The sequence below is a fragment of the Pseudorca crassidens genome, chromosome 1, assembly GCF_039906515.1.
Source record: "Pseudorca crassidens isolate mPseCra1 chromosome 1, mPseCra1.hap1, whole genome shotgun sequence".
Classification (NCBI taxonomy): Eukaryota; Metazoa; Chordata; class Mammalia; order Artiodactyla; family Delphinidae; genus Pseudorca; species Pseudorca crassidens.
The window spans coordinates 15688283-15695130 of record NC_090296.1 but is presented as its reverse complement, the minus strand read 5'-3'; the positions used below and the strand labels follow the sequence as shown (position 1 = coordinate 15695130).

General features: G+C 40.0%; 1 pseudogene; it reads right to left on the bottom strand.

Annotated features, from left to right (window-relative positions):
- Nucleotides 1-2966: 2966 nt before the first annotated feature.
- LOC137219565 (elongation factor 1-alpha 1 pseudogene) lies at nt 2967-4709 on the bottom strand (annotated as a pseudogene).
- Between the last annotated feature and the right edge of the window lie 2139 nt (nt 4710-6848).

Genomic DNA, 6848 nt, shown 5'->3' with positions numbered 1-6848 from the left:
TTGAGAGTATCTTGCAGACAGGTCTTTGAAGAATTGGAACTCAAAGTAGAGTTGAAATTTGGCTTGGATCTATACCAACAAGACACAAGGCATGGGGGAAGGAGATAAGGACACTGCAGGTATGGGACAGCATATGCAAAGGCAAAAAATCCTGAAAGTACATGAAGTGTACAGAGAATAGGAAGAAATGCAGTGTGACTAGAGTATTTGTACTTTCAAAAGTTCAAGTTGCACATTTGGTTGAGGGTGTAGGATCTTGAGTCAATATGAGTTAAAATCCTGATTCTGCCACTCACTAGCTGTATGACTTTGAGCAGATAACTAAGTCTCAGTTCTTTCCTCTGTAAGATGGAGATAATAATAGTACCAAGGGCTAGTAGGAAGACTACTAACTAGAGTAAGACTCAATAAATGTTAGTCATCTTTACATTGGTATATAGATAAATCTGTTAGTGACTCCTTTAAGTAGTATCAAGTAGTGATTTGCTTATGTAGTGCTGAGAATTATTTACCTCATGTTTTTTTTTAACTTAAAAAGCAGAATAATTCTTATGTTAGTGCTAATAATGAGCTCACTTTTCCGTAAAGAACCCAAGAGGAAGTATCACTTCTTCCTGAGCAAAAAGACTGTAAACACGTTACCTCGGATCCTATCCACTTTAGAGAAAAAGTTCCACCCCAGAATCAGCGGTTTATGCAACTGCCAGTAATAGAACTCTAAAGCTTTAAAATTCTGAAAGAACATCTACTACGTGGTAAATAGCCAAAAAGCATAACACTTTTATTAATTCACACATAGGCATGTGGCTTTGCAAGTATTTTAAAATCATTTGCACTAGTGTCTGTCCCTTGGAAGAGTAAGCTGTATTTATATGTCTATTTCTTTAGGTCTATTTCTTGCCTCAGCCTATTGCACTCAGATTTCCGTGCCTATTCTCTTTTGACTTCTCTGACAAATATTGTAAATAGATGACTAATGACCAAATCCAGTGATTTTTTTTTTAGCTTTTAGTTTCCATCATCTCTTTACAGAAGTTAACATGGTTGAAATGCCTCTGCTTTTTTGAAATTCTCTCTGTGCTTTGGCTTCATGAAGCCACACTCACCTGGTTTTCTTACATCTGCTTTATTACATCTCTGACTGTTTCTTCTTGGTATGGTTCATCTTTCCTCTTTTCAGTAGCTGTCCCTTAATGCTGGGCGTCTGCAGGGTTCTTTCTTTGGCTGTCTTCTCATTCCACAAACTCTCCATGGTGTATCTCATCCTCTCCATTGCCTTCAGTGAGCAGACATATGATTAGATGAGTCTCAAATTTTCTCTCTCTCCCTGACCTCTTTCTATGGCTTCTGACATGTATCTGTCTCCAGTTATCAACAGAACATCTCCATCTGGCTGTCCTAGAGACACTTAAAATCATTATGTCCCATTTGAATTTAATCCCTTTTTTTCTCAACTTATTCTTTTTCCTTCATTCTGATCTTGGTGACTGGTGCCCCCTCACAACCTGGAAACCTGGGAGCTAGCTTAGATTCCTCTTTTTCCTTAGCCAAATGCCCTCCACATATCCAATCAAGGGTCCAAGTCCTATGGATTCTACTTTAATATTTTTCGGCCTCTTCTGTCCATTCTCCTTACTCCCAGCTTCTCACACCTTGACTCCTGCCATAGTATCCTAAGCAATCTCCTGTCCTTCACTCTTAGTCAAGTTGCTTTTGTTCCCTTATAAAACTTCTCTGGGGGCTTTTCATGCAAACTCCACTGTATCATGTGTCACATTCAGCCCACCTTTGCCTCTTCTTTCCTTCCACACTTTCTTTCCTGGTCACATGGCTCCATGCTGTTGTGAACCTTTTCCTGAGCTGCTGACTGCAAAGCCCTTCACCAACCATGTGTGCAGAAGTAGAATTGCCCAGTCCTGTGTCTTCACTTGTATCCATTACCCGGATAGGTTTTATTGAACTTGTTTACATGCATTATTCATTCTGTATCTCTGGCATCTCATAGTTTGTATTTAAAACCATTTTTTTGCATCAACATGAATATCAACAGATATTTATCAAGCATTTCCTCAAATGGGAAAATGAGAACTACCTTCAATGTCTTTGACATTGTCTCAAAGTGCTCTATCTCTAGCATGTAATAAATCTTTTCTGACTGAAAATGGATGTGATCCCTGGTTGCACATATTGCTGGTTTCCACTCCAATGAGTCTGTATGTTCTTTGAAAAGACAATGTAATTATGCCTTACTTGAATTAAATTGACTTGATCTCTACAACATTCCCATAAAATATTTACTATTATCATCATCATTGTCATCATAACCCTCCTCCTCAGCAGCGTCATCACCCCCATATTATACGTAGTAGGGAAATGCTATGGTGGCCTCTAAGTATACAACCTAGCAGGCTATCCCAGAGGTCCTGGAACTGAAATGCTCATAAACCAAATTAAGATGCTCAAATCATTTAGTTTGTTAAATCTACTTAAAACATACTGTGAGAAGCAAGAGGAAAGAGATTAGGTAGGTTAAGACATTTAGTGAAAGCAGGTAGAATGACCACACTACTTGTGGGTCACTTAAGGCTCCTATATCCTGACTCTTTGCCTCAACTGCCTACACCACAGATTGTGTGGTTATAAGAACCAGAGTTGAGGGCAAACAAGCAAGTTCAGAGGTGGAAGGTTCATGGTCCCAAAATGCTTGTTCTGCTGGAGAGATGAAAAGGCAAGTATGCATGGCCACAGCTATAGCTCGGTGATGACTTGGTGGGCGGCAGTGCATGCTTTAACCACAGGATAAGTGGGCTAGAATGGGTAGCTACCAGTGGGTGGCCAATTTGAGGTAGGTAAAGCTGAACCATGCTTTGTGAACATTTAAGGTTTTGTTTTCCATCACTCTCTATCTACAAATGAACACTCTCATTTGTTTCATCAGTTTAATCTACATTTAACACATAAGTGTCTATTTTTTTTTCTTTTTCTTTCTCATTAAACTTTTTTAATGGGTCTCAAATTCTGTGACAGATTTTTGGTCAAGTTGTTTCCATTAAAAAGTACTGAGTTTAAAAACTAATAACTTAAAACTGCCACACACAAAACAAATGGTCCACAACACATTCTCCTTTCCTTCTGAAGGTTTTACGATGCATTGTTATCATTAACCAGTCTTTTGCTATTAAACTTAAGTGGCCAATTGAGACAAACAGTTCTGAGACCATTCTTCCACCACTGATTAAGACCGGGGTGGCAGGTATTGGGGATAATATTCATTTAGCCTTCTGAGCTTTCTGGGCAGACTTGGTGACCTTGCCAGCTCCAGCTGCCTTCTTGTCCACTGCTTTGATGACACCCACAGCAACTGTCTGTCTCATGTCACAAACAGCAAAGCGGCCCAGAGGAGGATAGTCAGAGAAGCTCTCAACACACATGGGTTTGCCAGGAACCGTATCAACGATGGAAGCATCACCAGATTTCAAGAGTTTGGGGCCATCTTCCAGATTTTTCCCAGAACGACGATCAATCTTCTCCTTCAGCTCAGCAAACTTGCAGGCAATGGGAGCTGTGTGACAATCCAGCACAGGTGCACAGCCAGCACTGATTTGGCCTGGATGGTTCAAGATAATCACCTGAGCTGTGAAGCCAGCTGCTTCCATTGGTGGGTCATTTTTGCTCTCACCAGCCACATTGCCACGACGAACATCTTTGACAGACACGTTCTTGACATTGAAGCCCACATTGTCCCCAGGAAGGACTTCACTCAAAGCTTCATGGTGCATTTCAACAAACTTCACTTCAGTTGTCACATTGACTGGAGCAAAGGTGACCACCAGGCCAGGTTTGAGAACACCTGTCTCCACTCGACCCACAGGGACAGTGCCAATACCACCAATTTTGTAGATGTCCTGGAGGGGTAAACGCAAGCGTCTGTCAGCTGGGCGAGTTGGTGGCAGGATGCAATCCAGAGCTTCAAGCAGTGTGGTTCCACTGGCACTGCCATCCTTATGGGTGACTCTCCATCTCTTGAACCACAGCATGTTAGCACTTGGCTCCAGGATGTTTTCACCATTCCAGCCAGAAACTGGCACAAATGCTGCTGTGTCGGGATTGTAGCCAATTTTCTTAGTGTAGGTGCTGACTTCCTTTACAATTTCCTCATATCTCTTCCGACTGTAGGGTGGCTCGGTGGAATCCATTTTGTTAACTCCAACAATTAGTTGTTTCACACCCAGAGTGTAGGCCAGAAGGGCATGCTCACGGGTCTGCCCATTCTTGGAAATACCTGCTTCAAATTCACCAACACCAGCAGCAACAATCAGGACAGCACAGTCTGCCTGGGATGTGCCTATAATCATGTTTTTGATGAAGTCTCTGTGTCCTGGGGCATCAGTGATGGTCACATAGTACTCGCTGGTCTCGAATTTCCATAGGGATATATCAATGGTGATGCCACGCTCGCGTTCAGCTTTCAGTTTGTCCAAGACCCAGGCATACTTGAAGGAGCCCTTCCCCATCTCGGCAGCCTCCTTCTCGAACTTTTCAATAGTTCTCTTGTCGATCCCACAACATTTGTAGATCAGATGGCCAGTAGTGGTGGACTTCCCGGAATCTACGTGTCCGATGACAACGATGTTGATGTGCGTCTTCTCCTTTCCCATTTTTGCTTAGGTCTAGTGGTGGTTTTCACGACACCTCTATCCTGGCGGCAAACCCGTTGCGAAAAAGCCATAAGTGTCTATTTATTCTATGTATGTTTAACGTGTCCTATAGGTTAAAGATGTACTTACTATGTATTCTTAACATTTCTTATGAATTTCATCCATCCCATTGTTTTTCTTGTTCTTTAAAGCAGAGTCTAAAATTCTTGAAGCAGAATCTAAACTTCTTAAAGCATACAGAAAACACTTATTCTGTTATGGATGAAGCACATTTCTGAGGTACAGGACCATTAAACCACTTGCCTAAGATCCTCACATTTAGTGCATGGCAGAGACAGGGTTTCAAATATAGGAAATCTCGCTCTAGAGCCCACTTTTTAATCACCATCCTATCTTGATTCCTAATTTGCCTGAGAAAACACAGCTAGCAAGTCTAACCACAAGCCCAATGCTCTTTCCTGTAACTACTCTTCATGTATAAGTACCCTTGGGGCAGATCTGTCTTTTTCTTCTCTGCATTCTTATCACCAAGCATAGGAGCTGTTGATCAAGAGAATACCTCATGTTACATTTCTATTTTTGTTTTGGGTTAAGTTTAAATGGCCTGAGTGATTCCAATTTAACATTTAAGAAAATTTAATCTTTTGCATTTAAAGTTACACTGTCTTCCGTATCTGATTTTAAACTGAATTAACCTAAAGAGATCCAGTTGCTAGAAAGCAAAAGATAAGGATCCATGAACTGAGATCTAACTCTGATTGTGAAATTGACCCGTTCAAAGAGATTAAGTCGTTTCTCTATGCTTCATTTTCTCCAGTAGGAAAATAGCCCTAGTAATTCTTATCCATCCCCTTCACCAGGAACTGTTACATCTACTATTTTTCCTATCACTAGCATGTCATTAAAAAAAATAATGGTTGGGAATTCCCTGGAGGTCCAGTGGTTAGGACTCCACGCTCTCACTGCTGAGGTCTCAGGTTCAATCCCTGATCAGGGAACTAAGATACCACAAGCTGCGTGGCATGGCCATAAAAAACAAAAAGGTTTCTGCATTATGGATTAGTAATTATAAAATATGTAACAAAATCTATCTATGTATTCATAAAATTAACTATACACATATTAACAAGATTAAAAAAAACAAATGTTTATAAGCTTTTAAAGTAACATTTTATGCCACATTTGGACATGCTTAACAATCTGCAATGTGCTAAGATTCTACAGTTTTTCTCGTCCACTTGACTTTTCTGAAAGAAAAAAAATTAACAGCCTTCTGGAAGAAGCTAAGATGAATTACATGTTCTTAAAATTATATATATATATATATATATATATATATATATATATATACACACACACACACATTTTTTTCTCTAGGAAGGTGACAATAATCACAATGTATACAAAACCATTTAGAACTCAGCATAGAGGTTGTTTAACCCTGGCTGCCCATTAGAATTACATGGGAAACAAAAACAAAACAAAACAAAACAAAAAAACCGATGCTCCAGTCCTATATCAAACCATTTAAGTCAGACTCTCTAGGAATGGAATGTGAGCAGCTGTTATTTTTCAAAGCTCCACAGACATTCTACTAAATACTTGACCAGCCCTCTTCAAAACTGTCAAGTCATCATAAACAAGAAAAGTCTGAGAAGCTGTCACAGACCAGAGGAGGCAAAGGAGACATTGATGACTAAATGTAATATGGTATCCAAAGTGGGATCCTGGAATAGAAAAAGGGTATTAGGGGAAAACTACAGAAATCTGAATAAATTGTGGAGTTAATAGTAATATACCAATGTAGGTTCCTTTGTTGTGACATATGTACTGTAGTAATGTTGTTAACAATGGGAAACTGGGTGAGGAGTAGATGGGAACTCTCCGTACTATCTTTGTAACTTTTCCATAAATCTAAATATATTCTAAAATAGTTTACTTAAAAAAAATCTATCTAATATGGAGCCAGGGTTGAGAATCACTTACATAGATTCCACTTACATTTTACCAGAAAACAAAAGGACCCTGTGAAATATCGAGCCCAAGTGCCAGTTCCAGCATGTACGGTCCTAAAGTCCTGACCCCTAGAAAGAGTGGGCTGCTGCATTAGACCGGTTACATTTCTAGAGGCACCTCCAGGGAAACACAAATGGACTAATTGTAGTAAACGTAACTGGAATAATCACAATC